The sequence below is a fragment of the Corvus brachyrhynchos genome, unplaced genomic scaffold (assembly GCF_000691975.1).
Source record: "Corvus brachyrhynchos isolate BGI_N302 unplaced genomic scaffold, ASM69197v1 scaffold245, whole genome shotgun sequence".
NCBI lineage: Eukaryota > Metazoa > Chordata > Aves > Passeriformes > Corvidae > Corvus > Corvus brachyrhynchos.
Genome location: NW_008238988.1, coordinates 4119874 through 4136564, shown reverse-complemented (window position 1 = coordinate 4136564; position 16691 = coordinate 4119874).

Genomic DNA, 16691 nt, shown 5'->3' with positions numbered 1-16691 from the left:
CCCTGAGCCTGGAAGAAAAGGAAAATGCAATGGGTACAACAGAGAGGATGGGAAGGAAGTGTGACAGATCTCAGGGACAGGGTCACACTGGCAGCCCAAGCACAGTAGGATCCTGGCGGGGCTCAGCCCAGCACTGGGATCAGACACTCGCTCTTCCAGCATAAGCAAAAGTAGCAGGAGGATGTTTCAGGAGCAGATGAGAGGCTCTCCCACCACCAAAGTCCATACATTCATAGGATATCCTGAGCTGGAAGGGGTCCACAAGGATCATCCAGTCCATCCTGAGCTGGAAGGGGTCCACAAGGATCATCCACTCCGACTCCGGGCCCTGCACAGACACCCCAACAATCCCACCCTGGGCATCCCTGAGAGCGTTGTCCAAACCCTCCTGGCTCTGGCAGCCTTGGGGCTGTGACCACTGCCCTGGGAACCATGTTCCAGTGCTCAATCACCCTCTGAGTGAAGAACCTTTTCCTGATACCCAACTTAAACCTCCCCTGACTCAGCTTGATGCCATTCCCATGGCCAAAACCCAGTGAAAGCAGAAGGAAAGCTTTTAACTTCCTTACAGCTGCCTTTGGAGCCAGGGTACAGCTGAGCCCTTCTCCACCCCAAAGCCATCTCAGTGCCCTTCAGAGGCATCAGCAGGTCCTGCTGGAGACCTTTCCCAGCTCTTCCAACATCCCCCAGTGAGGGTAGGTTGTGTACCCAAAGCCTTGCACGCATTGCCAGAGGATCTGGGCACCTCCAGCTCAGAGGTTTCTGCTCCCTGGGTTTACAAACTTAAAGCAAAAGTGTTTTTCAGTACATGTGCCCTGAATCTTGCTCCAGCCTGATGGATTTAGGTGAGCATTTGTCCGAGTGGCATCATGTGACATCAACTGGCAACAGCTCCTGGGTTGGGGGAGAAGTTTTACAGCTTTGCTTTGCTTTTTGCCTGGCAATTGGTGTGCAAACACCCGCTCCCCAGAAAATAATGTACATTGTCCTGAGGATTTATGTGTTGCCAGCTGCAATTTATGAGATTCTGCAAGCTCTGCTGGTAGCTTTGTATACTGGCGGTTTCATTTTAGTGTCATCAGCCACAGATTATGACTGCAAGGGGTGCCTGTCTTTAATCTCATTTTTGAAGGAATTAATGTTATTAGTTTTGATGAATTAATGGTATTTAGGTGTGCAAGGTTAGCATGAATTAATGTCCACCTATTTCTGTTGTGTGGCTGACTATTGTAAAAGGAGTCTGGTAAGCAATCTTTACACAGTCTCTTTTTTTCTTCCCTTCTTTCTTTTGTAATGCTCTTTTAGGAGCTTAAAAATAATGTTTGAGGGTTTTTTTTTCCCTCTTTCTTTTTAAGTAAAAAGAAATATTGAGTATTTTCCCCTGGGTAGAGCTGACATTAACTTAGCCACTGCTGAGTCACGGAAGGCTAACAAGCATTTGGGAGCCCAACCAAAAGGCTCTGATTTATGGATGCTGCAGGTGGAGGAATAATTCATGGCATAGCTCAGCTTTCTGGGGAGGTCTGGCATTGCTGAGAATTGTGGATTTAATGGCTGAGGGAAGAGCACCAGGAGAGGAGTTGCAGGGAACCTGTCACCTCCAAAGTGGGTCACAAGAGTGCAGGACCACATGGGATCTGCTGCCACATGGAGCCAGGGGCCACAATTCCCTTTATGAGCTGTTCACCTTCTGCTTAAACAACTTTGTGTTAATTTTACCCCAGAATCATTGAGTCACAGAATGGTTTGGGTTGGAAGGAACCCTAGAGACCATCCCATTCCAAACCCCTGCCATGGGCAGGGACACCTTCCCCTAGCCCAGGTTGCTCCACGCCCCATCCAACCTGCCCTTGGACACTTCCAGGGATCCAGGGGTGGCCACAGCTTCTCTGGGCATCCTGATGTGCCAGGGCCTCACCACTTTCACCCTCAGGCAAGAATTTCTTCTGTATATCTAACCTAAATTTCCCCTTTTTCAGTTTAAACCCATTACATTCTTCTTAAACTTCCATGTTTTCCGTGTTGTTGTTGTGTTGTTTGATAATTACAAAACCTCATTTCTCCTGGCTGATCCATGATCACTGTAACCTGGCTTGGTTGGGGTCCATGCTGTCCATCAGATCCAGGCAAGTGTGCTTGTTCCATTTGTTTGAGATGATTCTCTAGGTTAACATCACTTTTATGGTGGGGGGAAAAGAAATCGGTACGAATATTGCAAACTTCATGTCCAAATGATTGCAATAGGACACGTTTTGAATTTCTGTGCCTGGGCTGAGAAGGCTTGACTTTGAAATGGGTGGACAATGTGTTGGAGGTCCTGACTGCTGCTCCAACCTTCAAAAGAAAGGACAGACAGATGTATCTGGCTCTTTCTTTGCCCACCCTGGAGAGAGCTTGGCATGGGCATTGCACAAGGTTACTGGGGAAAGATTAGACTGGTCTAATAAGTTTGGCCTCTTAGAAGGGGCCCCAGCTTTGTACTTGTGAGTACAAACAGCCTTTCTGAAAACAGGCAGCAATATTCACTTCCAAACCTTGAGGAATAACCCTTCTGGCAAAATCATTTTCTGCAATAAAATAAGCACAAAATTGGGTTCTGAGTCGACATGCCATGAACACCTAGACCAGATATTTATTTATAGATCCCTGGCAATGGTCAAGGCAGGTTGGATGGGGCTTGGAACAACCTGGGATGGTGGAAGGTGTCCCTGCCCACGGCAGGGGGTTGGAACGAGATGATCTTTAAGGTTCCTTTCAACCCAAATAATTCTATGATTCAATGATTGTCAACAACCTGGGGACTGAGATCATTAAAAACCCTGAGATTTCTCTGCCTTCCCTTGGTCCCATCAGCTGGGGACTTGGTCTGTCAAAAGATACTTAATAAGATCTGGGATCTGGCAGTGTTACCTGGATGAAGGGAACCTTTTACTGAGGATTATTTTTTTCCTTTCCTAGCGAGGAGTCTCCAGGAACAGGCAGGGAATGCCTGAACTGCTGCAAGGATCCAGGTTTTATCGTGCCTGCCTGTATGAAATGCTGCATTGTCTGGTGACAGCTACAGAGTCTTCCCCAAAATTGGGTTTGTTACAATGCATTTGCTGAAAAAAATTGAACACAGAAGATCTGAACCCCTTTACAAGGGAAGCACCTGTAGTATGTGATAGGCTTCTTTCTCCTGTATAGGTATATTTAGGAATAACAAAAAGTCTGTGTAAAACTGCCTTGAGCTGTTCTTTAAGTTAATTATCACTTCTTTTGGTACTATGAATGGCTGTTCAATGACACTGTCAGCGAGTGGAATGAACCAAATTACTTTAATTATGGAGTAATTGCACAGAGTGATGGTAATTAAATCTTGATCAGTTTAAGTGAGTGAATTAATTGCTCCAACTTGGAATGCACACGGCAGCAAGAGGAGTTGTTTTGTAGTTTAATTAACACCAACCACTAAATTCTTATCATATCTAAAATGCAGACAATTAATGAGTTTGATTCTGCTCTCACCTTAATAGGAACTAGGACAGAATGCATGCTGAGAAAGGTAGTTGTGGTAGCAAGATGACAGAAAACTTAATATTCCTGTCAGTGGTGGAGATACATTAGCTATACTCTCTGCTTTGCCTTCCAGTGAAATGTGAAAATAGAAATATTTCCATATAATTAGCTCCTGGCCCCATTTTGTTTCAATACTCACTGATCTGCAGAACATGAGACACTGCCAAATTTGTTAATGTTTTAAACTTCAGCTGCCTGTGTTTCCAGGTGATTTTTAGCCTCTTCTCCCTGTGTTGTCCAGTGTGCTGCTCCCAACCTGGATAAATGAGCTGCCACTTTCCCTGTGCCACGTGCAAAGGGGCTGCCGTAATTTTGGGTGTGTGATGGTCACACAGACCACTCCTTAATGCAATGTCCACCTTCTGCTTGACCTGACAGCCTCCCAAAAGTGACTCCTCTCATGGGGAGGTCTTTGCTTCTCTTCCTTTTACTCCTGCCACGGCAGTGTCTTGCTGAAGGGTCAAGGGGATATAGAGGTTGTGATGTTGACATTGGTGCCAACCCACAAGTGTTTGCCATGCTGGTGACACTGCTTAAGGGGCACTTAAATATAAAGAAGGAGGGAGTTCCCAGCAGATGATGTGTCTATGGGTTCAGAGTATTAATTTTTAGCTTAATCACAGAGATTAGAGGAGGGGGGGAAATCCCTGGACTGATACCAAATGAAGAACTCGGCTTAAAGGTGCTTCTAAATAGTAAAATATCTGTCCTGAACACCTTCCTGGGGCACTTCCACGCAGACAGACAGCTCCATCTTTCACTAATAGCATGAGGAGGTGCTAATTTACTCTGCAGAGAGCTGGTAGAGGTGTGACCCTGAGCTGGAGCTGCCATTCCCGAGTTCACACCCACCACCATCCCACCAGGGCACTGATGGCCACTGGCCAACATCTTGGAGGGCAGTGGCCACAGTGAGAATGCCATGGCTTCAGTGGCACCAAGGTTCTACAGGTGTCAAGTATTTAATTGGAATTTGCACCCCTGAAATCTCTGAACTTGTCCAAACACAGTAAATTTCCCAATACAGAAAAGCAGGAAGCAGTGTGACCAGGACCACTGCCCAGCTGGCAGTGCCAGAGCAGCTGCCTCTTCGTTAGCTCTGATTTCTGCCTCCTCTTTGGTTGGTGCTCAGAGCCAGCGCTGTCATGGATCTGCAATGCTGCTCTGCCCAAGGCCAGCTCTTGATCAAATTTTCCACATCTCGTCCTGACCTTGGTCACGTTCCCTCACTCCTTCCACATCCCCACTTGGCTCCGTGTCTTGGACACAGGCACAGCTACAGGAGATAATTCCCTGCTGAGTGATATCTCCTCTGATTTGAATTGCTGTTGGTGGCAAAACACCATCTTTTGGAAGTGAAAGAAAGAACCTGCTGAATTAGAGGTATTTCTCCATCCATTTGCGAGATTTCAGGGAGTTAATTCGAATGCATGGCTCCCGTGGCTGCCATGACAAAATCAGAGCCTTGTAGATGGCCAAGGAATTCCCATTTGTAGGGATTTTTGATCCCCTGAGGCATGCTCAGCTGCTGCTAAGGACACAAGCCACATAAGGGGTTTAGATAGCAGCTCTCTCCTCCTCCAACACCATCAGACTCACAAACTCATTTTCATTTACTTCATTTTCCTATTGTTTTCCCAAAATAACACAGTCCCACAAAGGTCTGGGGCTCACTATCCAGCATCCTAGATTTTATTTTTAATTTTTTTCTCTTCCTTCTTTGGTGACTTTGCTCATGGACTGGTGCACGATGTTTGCCTGGCTTAACAGTTATGTCCTGAAGATATCTGAAGGCAAAAGGGTCTTTTCATTCTGAAAACTGAGCCTCTTGAGTGAAAGTCCCTGTTGCTTGATTTTTGTGGTGCTGGAATAGTTGGCCAAAGGACCTGCAGCAGCTCGAGGCTGCTGTGTTGAAAGCAGCATTACAACTTATGTCCATACCAGGAAGGGCTGCCTGAACTGTGTGACAGGGTGGGAAACGCCAAATCATAGAATCACAGTGTGCCAGACTGGTTTGGGTTGGAAGGGCCCTTAAAGATCACCTTGTTCCATGCCCCTGCCGTGGACAGGGACACCTTCCACTAGGCCAGGTTGCTCCAAACCCTGTCCAGCCTGGCCTGGAACGCTTCCAGGGATAGGGCAATCACTTTATTCCACATTTTCCTGGAAGTATGTGAAAATCAAACTTCTGGTGCTTTTTCTGATCTATCTGCCTCTTTCTCCACTCTTTCTTCTCTAGGCTTTACACAGCAGATTTAAGCCCTGAATGAAGGAGGCTCTGCCAGACTGAGGGGGCCTTCATCCCCTTTGGGACCTTCATTCCACTTTGCCTTTCCCCACAAAGCACCACCTTCATTTTGGCCCTGGAGCAGAGGCCACACGACCACTCCACACAGACAAGGCCCTGTGCCACACACCAGCCACCTTTGGGCACCTGCCTGAAAGACCAGTCACAACTTTTGACTATGGAAAGACAGGGAAGGAGGGGAATTGCTTGTCTTTACTGTAGGGACGGTCTGGACCCACTTGGACCTGAATTCCTTCCAGGTCCCCTCCCTTATGGCTTTTCTTCTACTCTCCCTACACCTCCTGCCTGGGTCTTGGACTGTGCCAGCCCTCTCCAATGCCACTGAGATGAGGCTGACCGGGAGTGACTTGCAGTGGTGGTGGAAATGTTTGAACACCGCCCACTCCCTGTCCCCTCAGCAATACATCCCTCCTGCAGGACCCTGGCTATAAGGAACGGAGCGGAAATTCTGCTAATCCCATGCAGCCGTAGAGAGCTTTTCTCCCATTTGCTGGATGTACGAAATCCATATGTCATCAATCTCTTTCTGGTGGCTGGAGCCTGCTCATGAAGCTTAAATCTCTGGCATGTGGCTGGGAGCACGAGGGCCAAGTCCTGGTGCCTGCCAGCGCAAGCTTCCACCTCCCGCTTCTCCTGCTGCCCTCTCGTCTCCCTCCCCTGGCAGCCAGCACCCCCTGCAGCGACTCTTGGATCCATTTCAGGGGAACCAAATGGTTCCCGTGTAAAGCTGGTGGTGGAGCAGCCCAGATGTGCTGTTGGAGCAAGGAGGAGGCAGAGCTGGGCAGCTGGCTGTGTGCTTTCCCCCGGGAGGGCATCACCAGTGCTCCAAAGTCTGCTTCCCAAATCACCTGCTAGCCCCCAAACCCCCAAATAAGCAATTAAATGAGCTGCAGCAGGGTCAGCTGCCTGGCCTCCACCAGTGTTGGAGAGCTGAGGCTGCTTAAAAATGACGGCTTTGTCAAATTTGGGGGCAAAAATCAGCCCTTTGTCGATATTGTCTTTGCTTCAGTGCCCGGCTTGGGCTTTCCAAATTCCTCTCCAGAGGCTGGGCAAAGGAAATGGGCAAAGGGGGCTGGTCTGGGAAACAGCTCAGCTCTCCACAGCGGGAATGTGTGGCTGAGGAGGTCCTGCAGTTGGCAAGGAGGAGCTGGCAGAGGCTGGGCACCATGGAGAGGTGACAAACCCGCTGGTAGGGACCAGGGTGCCAGGAACGCTGCCCCAGCACTGCCAAGCTGCCCCGGAGCCCCAGCACTGGTCAGGCACAGAGCAGATGTGGGAGGATGGGGAATGCTGCCACAGAGAGGTGCACAAGAACAGGGAATGAAGCCCAGGAACAGCACAGGGCTGGGATGAGGGGAGAATTCACATGGGGTCAGAGCCCTTCTCCCTTTATCTTTGGGAGATTTGGGTAGCTTACTTTATTTTAGTCCCTTGCAATACATTTATATAAAGCTGCTTTGGGTTGAGTGCTTCTTAGTGCTGGTCTCTGCTCTATTTAAACATAAATGTTTTAAAGTGCACAGATAGGTTTTTAACAGGGAAAAAATTGCATGTGAATTACATTTATTTCTTGTTTACCCACACGGCTCCAGCTGACACTTATCGACAGATTAACTTTCACTAAACTTTCTATGTAATATGTTTTAAAAACCCACTTCAAGTACAGAGTCTATTAGTTCCTGACCTTATGTTTTAAGAGGAAGAAAGTGGCTTTACACTCCATGAAATGTGTTAATGCATGGATAGAAGTCCTCTTATCCTCCTGCTTACATTAGGTCCAATCAGGAGAATGGATTATGTTTTTAATAATCTGACATTAGTATTAAAAGTAATATTTAAGGCATTAGGATCCATAACTGGTGCAGTGTGTTCAGAGCTTTCTCTTTGTGTGTGTGCACACACGGCTGGGCTAAAACATATGTTTATGAAACAATGCATTAGCCCAAAACCTCCCCAAATATATGGGGATAAATTGGGGCAGCAGATTACTGCTGACATCACTTTTTCAATTAGAGGCAGAGGGAAGATTTGATGGCCATTTTAAAACTGATTATGGAGGGCAGGGATTAGAGGCTGTTAGGAACAGGAGGTCTTGCTCTCCTCTCAGCCTTGGCCTCCTGGAGCTCTTGTAGACTTCAGGAGTGGGTGCTGCTTTGGGGGGATGGAATAAGGCCAGAGGCACTGGTGGCACTGGTTTTATGTACAGGTCATCTGTACATGGGGCTGGACCTCTCTGTCTGTCTTAGTCCCTTGGAAACATTGCATGGGACAGGGGAAGAAATTTGGAGTCTTTATCCCTAAGCTGAATGTTTTAGGGGAAAGCCAAGACTTCCCAGCTGGTCTGGGTGGGTAAACACTGAACCCTGCTAGACTGGATCTCTTCTCTCTGTCTTCACTCATGGTTTGAGGGACATTTGAGTCATCTCAAGCCCTGATGTCCCCTGCATCCCCTGGAAAAGACAAAAGGGAGCTGGAAAAGAAACAGGGAACACCAAGAGGAGAAAGTGGTATGTGTGGCCATCACCATGCAGAGGAGTTGGCTAGGATCTGCCATCCCACACAGATTTCTCCAGTGTTTAATTCCCTCCACTCAGAACTGTACTTCTAGGTGTAGTTTGTCTAATTGCAGCTTTTAGCACTTCAGGCTCACTTCAGCTTCGTCGGCTCAATTAATCATCCTTCCAGTATCAGAAATCTTCTCCTCATGGGGTAGTCACAGCCCACGGCCACGTCACTGCCCACCCTCCTCTCTGCTAAGCTGTAGATTGCTAAATGGAATTACAGAAGGGGTTTTTGCACCCCTACTGGTGCTTACAGCAAATTTTAGACCTCTCCTATGTTTTAAGAAGCCTCCTTGGGAAGCCTAATGTGAACCTAACACTCCAGACAGTGCTGGATGCAGATATAACTCCACAACTGCTATTTCCTGTTGGCAGGAATTTGAGATCAAAGTGCTTCAACTTCCATTCCTCAGGTGCTGGGAGAGCATCCTCCCTTGTTTTCACACACACACACACACACACACACACACACACACCTCTCTTTCTCTCTCACATCTCTTTGGACAGCAGGACTCCCGAATTGCAGGGAGCCTCTGGCTTTTCCCCCTCCGACGGCAAACAAGGCTTTATCTTCGCAACATATGTGCAGCAACTGTTGTTTGGTGGCAGAAGGGAAATCCACAAGCTATCCAGCCACTGCACCTGCCTGCTTGGACCGAATTCCCCTACTCGTGTTTGCTCACTGGAGTTAAGCAGGTCCTGGGCTGGGAGACCAGCTGGGAAATCCAGTGATTACAGGCACAAACAAACGAGTGAGGGGCGGGGATGGGCAGCCGCTCCTGTTTGACCACCACCGAGGGAATTTGGCAATGCACCATCCTGACTCTTCCTTTTAATTCCAGTCGGGGGAAATTCGAGCGAGCCAAAGGAGGTGGGAGACAGGGTATCCCCCACCCTCCAATCTGGACTGGTGACACACCTTGTCTGGAGTGCAGGGGGAGCGTGGTGGTTTGAGGTGAAAACCCTGGGGTTCACAGACTGTCCTGCCTTCCTCCTGCTCTGCCACGGCCTTTTCTTACTCTGAGCAGGTGTCTGAGCAGAGCCTCTTTGTCTCCAGCTTCCAGACACAACAGCTGTTTCAGGGGGCCCTCCTGGCAGCCTCTCACAGGTGTGGTTTTGGCCAGCACAGGGGTAGAAAGTGGAGGGTGAAGGGATGGGTTATGCAAAGCTCATGGTGTTTAGCTGAAAACTTCCCTCCCCAGAAATACTGCAACAGCTGGGTCATCTCTGGGTAGGTAAGAGATGAGACCCCACAGATGTCTCCATGCTTGGTGTCTCCCAGAAAATAACAGGAGTGACTCCTTGAACTCAGCACCCAACAGATTTCATCCATGTGTACAAAAACTGAATTAATTTTAAAGGTTTTTCTTAGTGTTCCTGGTGTTCTTTCCAGTTGGCCAGCTACAGTGTACAAAATACCAGCCCAGATAAACTGATATTCCTGAATACCGATGGATATTATTCTGCAAAAGCTTTGTTTGGGAAGGTCAAGTTGGACGGCATTATCTCATATTTGTGACTGAAAAAATCCACAAGGTTCCTAAAACACAGGGAAAAAGGCTGCAATTGCCTCCTATATTGCAGAAGAATTATCTGTGCTGATTAAGCTGTCGCTCGTTAGCTCACCAGGCTTATCAAGGCACCACACAAATGCTGTGACCCCAGCATGAAGGATAGCACAGAACATTTGGACCACCTTGGGTCACCATGCACCCATTTTGCATTTTTTCCCGCTAATATCATGTGTAAATATATGCACAGCTGACCCTGCTGGAGAGAGAGTCCCCTGTCCCCTGCAAGAGGCTTCAGTTCCCCTGTGCTTCCCTTTGCAGTGTGAGTTCAGCCAGATTTGTTGAAAGCAGGAGATTTTGTTTGCGCCTAAATCTTTGTGTAGGATTTTCCTTAAAGGCCCTAATGCCGTGGAAAAACATCGAGAGGCAAATTCTGCTTTGGGTTACACCAAAAGGGGAGTAAATCAGCTGAAGGTGGTGAGGGAAGCTGGATTTATCCCAGGGAAGGCAGAAGAAGAGCTCAGCCCCTTGCACTTTGCTATTTTCTGCACCAGCAGTTCTGGCCTTTGAAAAATGAGATGCATTTTTCTTGTAGCTTGAGAGGAGCCTGCAAATGCCAGATGACAGAAAGCAGAGGAGAAGTCTGAGGCTCCTAAATTAGAAGCTGTGGCAACTTCAGGCACTGTTCTATAGAAGCTGCCCTTGGCTGTATGTTAAATGTTGTTTTCTTGTGATTGTCAGCATTTGGTGTTAAAAAGATGCTCAGGGAAGGCTCATTCTACCTCAAATCCATGAGGTAGTGCAGTGCCAGATTGGAAGATTTCTCTCTTTATGGGATGGGGTTTGGATCAGCTTGGCCTAGTGGAAGGTGTCCCTGCCCCTGGCAGAGGGTGGAACGAGATGGGCTTTAAGGTGTCTTCCAACCCAAACCATTCCCTGATGATTTTGGGGTCCTTCCCACAACATTTCCCACAAGGCAGCTGGTTTGGGCATGGACTTCTCATGGAGTGCTCTGCCCACATGGGTGCTGAGCAACTGGTGATGTGAACAGGCAAGCCAGGTCTGGGAATATGCCAGGATTTAATCTGGATTTAATGTAATCCATTTAATCTGTTTCCTAGCCCGGCCTTCCACAGGAAATGGGAGACGGAGCCAAAGCATCCTGATTCTGTTTTTGTGCTTGCTGACCTCTAAGGAGAACAACTGCAGGACCTGTGCAGACCTTGAAACAAGGGGATGGAGCATGTTCAGGAGATTTGCCTGAATGTGTGGAGGGTAAAATTCCATCTGAGCTCCGGGGATGCTGCTGAGCTGGGAAATGCTCCTGTCAGCCACCAGCACGCTGAAGGAAATGTGCCTGAGGCTTGGCAAAGACATGTTTTTTGAAGCTATGGAGAATCCCACTGTCCCAGCCTGAGTTTTATGTGAAGTTTATGCCTAAATGGTTCAGCCATAACTGCAAGTGTGAGAGAAGAATATTGTGTTCTGTTCCTGTGTAATAAAAATGCCAGCTCTGGGACTGCCACCCACTGGGACAGGGACTAAGGGGGCTGAGCCACAGATCAGCCTGGGAAAAGCAAACCAGCCCACTCAGCCTAACTCAAAATCCTTTCCATGGATTAACCTCCCAACTCTCTCCCCTCCAAAACTTGGATTTATTACTCTGGAGCTCTCCAGGTAACATGAACCATCCACAAAATGGAATGTCCTGCATGCTGGCAGACCTCTAGCAGAGTTTAGAGGGCCATCAGCAGGGCTGCTTGGATACAAGGAAATGGGAATCATGGAGTCACAGAATAGTTTGGGTTGGAAGGGACCTTAAAGATCATCTTTTTCCACCCCATGCCATGGCAGGGACACCTTCCACTATCCCAGGTTGCTCCAAGCCCTGTCCAACCTGGACTTGGACACTTCCAGGGATGGGGCAAGTCCACCATCTCTCCTCTATTCCAACACTGCCTGCTGCTCAGCATCTTCACCAGTTCATTTTGGCCATGTATCAACCACAGCCCTTGTCTGTAACCTCATCTGTGCTGAACAGCTTGGAGAAGAAAAGGTTCCTATTATAATCTTACCAGAGTGAGACGAATGCAAAAACCTTGTGGGAGAACACAGGTTTTTGGACTGACTCTGGAGCTGCATCAATTTCCAACTGGAATAAAAGACGATGTGGGGTAGCTTAACCACCAGTAGCAGCACCAAGGACTTATTCAATGGAGGAACACAACGAAGTATGGCAGGGCCAGGTAGTAAAACACAGGTTAAACCAGGTAAAGAGAGCAATTTTGGAGGGTAAAATTCCTGTCCTGCTTGACAACCTTTGTGCAAAATCCCTGAGCATCATCCTCAGCTGACACAATTCTGATTGAAGCTTAAAAAAATAGGAGTGAAACAGAGACAACTGATGGAATGTGAAAAATTCTTACCTAAATGAGTTCCTTGATGAGTTTTACTGGGCCTCTGAGCACAGGTGAAGAAATGAGAGTTTTAAACCCTAGAGGCCCCTGAACTGCTGGTGCAGATTTTCAGCCAAGTGCTGTGTGAAGGCATTTCTTGGGCCAGGCTGGGAGTTTGGCCACCAAGGTATGAGCTGGAAATTCATGTCCTACACTTCTAACTAAAAGAAAGATGAAAATGTGTAAATTGGTAAAAAATGTTCCATTTTTCCAAACACTTACCAGAGAGTAATGGAGAAGCCCAGGGATGAAGGGAACAAGGCCCTGACGTGGTACAGCAGCCAGAGAAGATGGTCTGTGAGATGGTGGTGGAGACACTCTGCAGATCAGACACCAGACCTGAGTCTGCCAATAAGGCATGAGGATAAATAAATAACATTAGTCTATGGAAATCAAGTGTGAAAACATAGAGACGATTGTCAGAGTTCTGGGAAAACCAGCTGAGACAAATGGGATCTGTGACTGCTCAGTGTGACAGAAAACCAGCTGGGAGGCCACTGAGACTGGGGGAGGAAAGATTGGAGTCTTCTACAAGTCAATAAAGCCTTCCTGACAAAGGTGAAAAACTGTGGGAAGCAAGATCTGCATGGGGCAATTAGCTCAGTCCATTTTCCTATTTGGGGACTAAAACAAAGCCGAGCTCTGAAATAAAGAACAAGCTGTCCTGACAGCAGTGGAACCAAGTCTCTTTTCCCATGGAACTGAGCCCCTGTACTCTCCCAGACCTCTGACCCCTTCTCACCTGGGAGATCTTTACCTTTCTTTTGAATTTTGAGGGGTTCACAAGGTGGATGTGCAGTGTGTGAATCCCTTGGATGGCCAGCGAGAGCACAAGGAGCCAGCACAGAGGTCCCCACGTGCTTTGGGTGACCAGCTACATTCAAGCATGTCCTTGATGGCTGGATGTACCTTGAAAATGTGCTTTTGCAGGATGGGGCAGAGGGAAACCCATGGCCAAGCACAACAGGATGCTCCCTGGGCTGGGTGTGCTTTTATTCCACATTATTCCCTGTGGAAGCTCCCTCTGCACCACATCTACTGCAGCCATGTTGCTGTAACTGGGATATGGGAGCCTGGTCTTGCCCTCCTCAACAAGCAAGTCACAAAAAGCAGCTTATTCAAGCAACTTAAGAACAAATAAAAGCAGCATAACCTCTTTTCTTGTGTTTTGTGGGCAGCCATGTATATATATATATATATAAAATCAGTTCTGCCAAACTTCTTGTTTAAATATTGGAGCTGTGCTTATTTGTATTGTTGGTGGTCCCCACAAGGACCTGCTCTCCTTGCACGGGGATATTGTTTAGAATGAAGCCCGGGCTGGCTACTTTGCCATTAAAATTCTGTGCCAGCCCAGAGCTGACAATATTGAGGCTTTGCTAAATGTGTGTACGTGTAAGTTCATTAAATGGGTGCTGACTGTTGTTACACAAGTACAGCAGTTGAGTGCTTTCTGTATTAACCTTATCACCTGATGGGCAAAAGAAAAGGTTTAACTAAAGCTTAGGACTAATTGAACAGTATTTCAGCATTTTCTTATGTAAAACTGGTTCTGGTCTATTGTTTTTATTTATTTGCAATAACTGTGCTCATTCAAGTTTGTAATGACACTGCCATGGGTGAATAGAATTTGCTTTAAGTATTATTCTCCCTTTTCCTATCTCCTGCCTTCTCTAAACTGTGTCTCTCAGGAGAAAATCTGCAACAGAGCCTGGTAAAAAGACAACTCTCTAAGTACACAGTCATTTTGGGGAGATACGTTCCCAAGCTGTGTTTTTAAAATTACTTTCAGCAGTTCCTGTTTATTTTCTCGGCCTGCCTTGGGTATTTCCTGTCAGGATGAGCACTGAGCGTGGAGCTGGAGGAGATAGGACAGAAAAAGCCTCCCGAGGAAAGGTGGGAGGCGTCTTATCATCAAGACACGGCACAAACCAGAGCACTTTCTTTGCTCGGTTGCCACTAGAGTATGCTCTCGTGCTACAAGTTCCAGGGATTTTTTAAAAATAAATCACTGTGTAGCACGAGGCCGTCTTTCAGATGCTTTCCACTTGCCCCAGTGGTTTTTTTTTCCTAAGTAATACTTTTTGTTTAATTGCTGTTGAGCACATACTCAAAGCTTTGAGAAAGCCTGGAGGGTCGCTCTGTGGTGAGGTGAATCTACCTTGGGTTTGGACAACTCCTAGCTTCCAGAGCGTGGGTGAAAACGGCCAAAAAATATCTTACCTGTGTCTAAAAAACCACAAAAAAAGAGGTTTGCACGTCCTTCCTGTCTTGGTCGGACCCCTGGGTCATGGCTGATGAAGAAAGGGGAGGCAAATCTCACGAATTAATAGCTTTCTGCTTACAGAAGAAACATGTAAATTCCCCTTTTCAACATAAAGTGTGCCTGTAATCCCAGCCTTTGAAATGGTGGTAGTTATTCAGTAAGATAAAGGCTGCTGTGAGCCTGCCCTACCACATTACAGCAAAGTACTTTGTCACTGGCACCCTAAAAGTTCCAGTTTCTGCATGACAAAGATATAAAACAACTTGCAGGACAATTAAAGAACAGTTTGTCCTCACCCTATTATTACCAGCCATTCTTCCACGTTTCGATATTTGCCTGTAAATTGCTACCTCCCCCATCAATATAATTGTAATCAGCCATGGTTAACATTTGTCTTTGGATGCCTTTTCCAAGGGAAACACAAAGAAGGAAAAATACGGCAAAGAAAAAAGCCACGCTCCGGATAAAGAGCCTCGCCACCAGCCTGCTTTCACACACAGGCTGCGCACTTTGCTGCTAAAATTACATTTTAGGAGCCCCAACAGGCATGGGAACAATGATCCCGCTCATTTCCATAGTGACAATGGCTGGCGGAGGATTGGAACATGTCTTTTTCCTCTCCCCGATGAACCTCAGCCAACAACGGCAGAAACCCGCCAAGGAGTTGAGTCCGTGGAAGCTCTTGGTCAGCACGGAGCTGGGAGGTTCCCTTTGGGATGGGAGGCAGCCACTGGGCCCAGCCGTTCTCCAGGTGGTGTTCACACCTTCAAGCACCAGTTCCTTCAGGCAACACCAGTGACTTCTGAGTGGGCCAAAACTTCAGCCTTCCTGCACAGCCCAGCTGAGTGCACAGAGCTTCCCTAAATTCATAAAATCGTAGGTGGTTTGGGTTGGAAGGGACCTTAAATCCCATCTCATTCCACCCCCTGCCATGGCAGGGAGACCTTCCACTAGCCCAGGTTGCTCCAAGCCCTGTCCAACCTGGCCTTGGACACTTCCAGGGATGGGGCAGCCACAGCTTCTCTGGGCACCCTGTGCCAGGGCTTCTCCACCCTCCCAGGGAAGAACTTCTTCCCAATACCTCACCCAAACCAATTCTCTTTTAGTTTGGAGCCGTTCCCTCTTGCCCTATCACTCCATGCTCTTGTAGAAAGTCCCTCTCCAGCTCCCTTGGAGCCCCTTCAGGTACTGTAAGGCCACAGTGAGGTCACCCCAAAGCCTCCTCTTTTCCAGGCTGAACAACCCCAACTCTCTCAGCCTTTCCTCACAGCACAGGGGCTCCATCCCTCAAATCATCTCGGTGGTCTCCTCTGGACTTGCTTCAACAGGTTGATGGCCCTCCTGTGCTGGGGGCCTCGGAATTCCCTTAATGCCTTCCTTGGTTTCATCTTTCAGGGGTTTTGTGCCGCTCTTTCAGCAGGGCCCTTTGGCAGCAGCTTCTCCAGCCCCCAGAACACGACGTGTGTTTCCTCAGTTGTGTCAGCCCTTAATCCTGCTCTTTTTTCCTTAATAAATGCAAACCTAATTTTCTAACGTCGCCACTTAGATCTAATCCATGAGGCTGTTTATTATCCTCGTTACCCTCTTCTATACCTTTTTCATTTGTATTCAAAACCCTCTCTTTAATCTGTCTCAATTCTCCAGGTATGGCCTCGCCGCTCTTTTGTACAATCCCATAATGATTTCCACGGATGTGTTTTAGTCCTCTATCGATAGGTCTCGGGATGTTATTTGCCTTCCTTAACTACTTCCCGCAGCGGGAATCGCTGCTTTTAATATTCTGTGTGCTGACACCTCCAATCTTTTCCTTCACCAGCATCTTTTGCCACCCCATCCTGGGGTTAAATATTTATTATCTGTGTACGAGCACACTGGGGCTGTGGTGGGGGGCTGCAGCCTGCACCCAGCACTGTCCGAGGAGGGGTTTGATGCGACAGAGAGCAGCCAGAAGGCGCTGATCCTTAAAAAACCTCGTCCAGAAGGGACGATCCCAGGAGCGAGGAAGAGGCAGGACGCGCTCCGGTCCCCTCC